This window comes from Sitodiplosis mosellana, unplaced genomic scaffold, assembly GCF_009176505.1.
Source record: "Sitodiplosis mosellana isolate CC-2019 unplaced genomic scaffold, AAFC_SMos_1.0 Smas_scaffold_6226, whole genome shotgun sequence".
NCBI classification, from domain to species: Eukaryota; Metazoa; Arthropoda; class Insecta; order Diptera; family Cecidomyiidae; genus Sitodiplosis; species Sitodiplosis mosellana.
In genome coordinates this window covers 17,427,706-17,432,238 of record NW_022601467.1, presented here as the reverse complement: position 1 = coordinate 17,432,238, position 4,533 = coordinate 17,427,706, and the positions used below count along the sequence as shown (strand labels likewise).

General features: G+C 39.3%; 1 protein-coding gene across 15 annotated transcripts in view; it reads left to right on the top strand.

Moving 5' to 3' along the window:
* Window positions 1–4,533, top strand: part of LOC129579330 (polypyrimidine tract-binding protein 1) — a 209,128-nt gene that overhangs the window by 140,063 nt on the left and 64,532 nt on the right. The window contains exon 1 of one of the 15 annotated variants that reach the window (XM_055469337.1): window positions 4,067–4,105. The exons of the other annotated variants lie outside the window; for them this stretch is intronic. The gene's annotated coding sequence lies outside the window, so the exon portion shown is untranslated. Of the gene's footprint in view, window positions 1–4,066; window positions 4,106–4,533 lie in introns of those variants that run through there. 15 annotated transcript variants of the gene reach the window in all.

The window sequence follows — 4,533 nt, the reverse complement described above, 5'->3', positions numbered from 1 at the left end:
TCTCTCTCTCTCTCTCTCTCTCTCTCTCTCTCTCTCTCTCTCTCTCTTTCAATCCGTACCTCTAACTCTCTCCCTCGGTTTCTCCATTCGTTTTGTCGGCATTTGGATGGGCGCGCGCGCACACATCTCTCTCTCTGAGTGTGCGGTTTCGTCGTTATGTCGAATGGCAGAAGAGAGATTTCAGATACGCTTCGAAATGTTGAAATGAAAGGAATGTGTAGAAATGCCCAAAGCTTTCTTGGGGATTGGTTCCGTTTTGGCTCTGATTAATTATGCCTAAAGGGAATGCTTTGATTTAATTTCAACCACTTTCAACTTCTTCGCATTACGGTTTTGTACGTAATTGTGCGTGAATCCGATGCGATGCTTCAGAAAACATAACGCATTTCGATTCGGGTGCCGATCCGTCTTTTTATTGGGAAACTGTGTGTGTGTGTGTGTGTTTTCTCGTTCAAAGATGGGCATGCGGGCAGTGTGAATTGCGCTGGCCGCCTCAAAAGTTACAGCACAATAATTTATAGTATAAAATTTATTTCATACATAAAATAGCATTAATGGCATTTCAACGACCAAAATGTGAATAGTTTCGGCTCGTAATTTCAACGGGCCCCAACCAACCACTGCTTGCAAATTGCTGCCTTTTCATTCGAGCAGCAAACAGTTTTGTTCGCTTCGTCCATTGCGAAATGAACTGGAAAAAGATAGGTGCGATCCCCTAGCATATTATTCATATTCAGAATCAGCGTTTTGTACCTTTTATTTTATGAGCTGCTTCCTCATTTTCGCGCGCTCTGTCTCTTGCTCTCTCTTCCGCTGCTGCTCGCTGAAGCTTTGTTAGTGATCATCACTTACCAACTACGGCAAGTACAAAATACACAAAACAAAAGCAGGCAGACAACTATGTCCAACCGAAGGAGTTATCGGTAACCAAGCGCTTAGTAAACCAACACATGAGTGCCACGAATATCGAACACAACGTCTTTGCAGCCCTTTCAACCATTTTGCATGCTGCGTGCACTGACATTGACGCTATCATATAAATTAATATTACAGAGAAAACAAGCCGAAATGAACGGCGAAATAGAGAGAGTGAGAGAGGAAAAAAAGTTATTTACAACACCATAGCAAACTATTTAATTAAATTTAGTCGACAAACAAAGGAACTGCTTCCACGTAGCATCACAATTTTTATGAATTCTTAGGCACAAAACGATGTTATACAATCGTTTGCATTTCGCCCTAGATGAAAAGCTCTCTTTTTCCTTCCTTCTCTCTCTCTCTCTCTCTCTCTCTCTCTCTCTCTCTCTCTCTCTCTCTCTCTCTCTCTCTCTATCTCTCTCTCTATCTCTCTCTCTCTCTCTCTCTCTCTCTCTCTCTCTCTCTCTCTCTCTTACTCTCACTCTCTGCCGATGTGCGCCAGTTAAAACCATGCTCATGCTCATGCTCATGGAAGCAATGGTTTGTTGCTCGGTTGGTTGGTTGGTTTGATACCGATTGCCCTAGACTTATTTGACTACTTTTAATGAATAGTTTAAAACCCCCGTGCAAAATGCACGTCAAAATAATTTTTTCAACATTACCACAGTAATGGTGATTTGCCGTTGAAACAACCACCGAACGATGAAAAGCAGAAACTTTGGAAAACCAACGAACGATTGAAATAGACAAGCGTGTGCTAGGTAGAGCGCGCACACACACACATACATACATACCCAGCCTCAGCAGTCAGTCAGAGGCTTAAGCACGCAGACCCACAACACACGGAAGCTTTGCAAGCACAAAACGTCTTAAAAGTCTATTTTATTTTATGTTTTCTCCTGTTTTTGTCGTCTGATTTCATCGGCAGCCCGTTTTGTGTGTACTGAATGCAATGAATTTGTGTATGAACGAGTGTACGCGCGAATGAGAAAGAAGAATACGAAAAAGAAGAAGAAGAAAAAAGCATCACCGTAAACGAAAGAAGAAACGAACTGAGTGAGATCGTGTTCTTGTTGCTTTTGTTGCGGCTTTGCCGCACGAATAAAAGTACAGGAGAGGAAGATTATCGAGATAAGAAACTGTTGCTTCAACATAAAGCGTTGCAAAAGTTTTATCTCGTTTTTCGTTCATCTCCATCTCTCCATCTTCGTCTCTGTCTTTCTCTCTCTCTCTCTCTCTCACTTTCCCTTTCACTTACTCACTCTCGCTGCTCAAAATCTATAATCCAACATGCATTTTGCCACTAATTCCAAAACTCCTTGCCGCGCAAACCCCAAAATCCCATCCCACTGAACTCACCAACGAACGAGCGAAAAACTGTTTAAAATGGAATTTCAATTTTCCATAACCAATCTGTCTGATTTTATTCAAATGGCTGCCATATCGATATGATTGCTGCCGCAAACTCACTGAATAGTCTGCCAACGTGGCACGTACCAAATACATTTCGTTTGTACCGATTATTATACCTGATTTAGATGCATTAAACTTATAGATTCTTTTTCCTCGTCACTCATTCATTCGACAGTTTCTTGCTTTGCACACGCTCTCTCTCTCTCTCTCTCTCTCTCTCTATCGCTCGCACACAGACTTTCCGCACGGCCCTCATTCATATTATATTCATGTTCATGTGGTGAAGCGACGAAGAGAGAAAAAAAAGAGTGTATAACGGATCTTCCGTGTTGTTTATGTATTAGGTGTGCGAGATATGCACACAAGCTAATGGTTTTTATAAAATATGCAGAAACATAGACTTACTGTTTGTTTGTCTCCACTTCCATGTTTATCACCATCAGCTCAGTCGTTTGCCATCATTGCCAAAAACAAATTGTAATGGATGCAGCTGAGCAAAATACCCGATTCCGGGTGGTGCGCGCCCAACCATCAACGCTGTATCATCAACAAAATTTTGCTGAAACCATAAGCAAACACCGAAATCGCTTCTCGAAAATGTGATGGCATCGAAAGCGGGAGCACCGAATTTTTTTTTCATTCGATGCTAGGCGGCACAAGCAGCAATGGTACACGAATACATACAAACTCACACTCGCTCAGCATATACAATATATAGCACATTTTAACCGGAATATTCGTCTCAACTGTGCAAAATATTTAGCGAAAACGAAAGAAATGTTCAAAGTTTAACAATTCGATGAATAACAAATGAACATTTGTCTTTCTCTTCCACGTAATTTGTTTTTCACTCTCTCGCATTCGGACGGACTTGAAGTGGTTTTAGTGCTTTTCGATCAACCCTATCGCTTTTTTTTCTCTAAAAAGGCAAACATTTTCGTTTTTCTCTCTATGACTCTCTTTCAATCGTAGAGTTGAGTTTTTTCAAAATATCGTGGGTGCATTAGTTTTTGTACACAAATAATTGGTCTGGCATATTCAAACAAAAAGTCGCTTTTCTTCGGATTCGTAACTTATTACATTGCGTTGCGAAAACCGATTCTAAAGTTTTTGCTTATCGTTTCGATTTACAGAATTTGCAAAGTGCATTTCTTTCATTACATTTCATGCACTCTCTCTCGCTCTGCGTTTTTTCATCTAGCTTTCTCTCTCTCTCTCTCTCTCTCTCTCTCACTCAGTCACTCTCTCCGCATACTCAATGATGTTGTCCATTTCCACTTATGTGTAGCACCACCGAAAGAGGTTACGATTTCACAATTTCGTGATCGACATCAGCATTTATTTTGAATTTAAAAGATTTATTTGGAAATGGTTTTGCTTGTGTATATATTTAGTCTTCTTTTTACAGTAAAAACCATCAGCTTAAACATGGGATTATCATAGCTGTAATCATTACATTGATGAATGAATACAGTTCAACGCAAGTGAAAACGATACTATTTCGAATTCAAAGATTACACAAGTAAACAGAAAAAAAAATGATTAAAGAAAAGTTCTGGTGGATTGTATTCTGTATTGAAAAGCAAAGAAAATGCAAATATTGACGTGTTGGCGCTTATTTTCCCAACTCAAAACTAAATTTATTTCCCATACATTTCAATCTAAGCAAATTATATTATAAACTTGCATGTTTTTTCATTCTTTTTTTCCATTTCAGGTAAGTTTGATTGCATACTGAATTGTTATCGCCGGCCAATCGATAAAAGCGTTTATCGTAAGTAGTGTTTTTTTTATCTTACCATTTCTGCGAAAAAAAAACATTGAAAAATAGTTTATAGTCGATTTGCTTTTGGTTTGCACTGGCTGGTTGTTTCGTCCATGAGCACGAAATATTTATGTTTTAATTAAGTATTGTTGATGTACGGAGCCGAGTTGAGTTGCATATAATTCTTTACTGAATGAGGCTACAGCGACGAATACACAAAGAAAAGAAAAAAATGAACGCTATTTGAATCAATGCAAATGAATTCAACTTGTTGGCCAACAAAATTGAATGAAAATTGTTAATATTGCTCAATTAGTACCGGACACACTGCTTCCACTGACAGCCGATATCCATCGAAATATGTAAAGAGAGGGAGAGAGAGATTTCATGCTCTCTCTCTCTCTCTCTCTCTCTCTCTCTCTCTCTCTCTCTCTCTC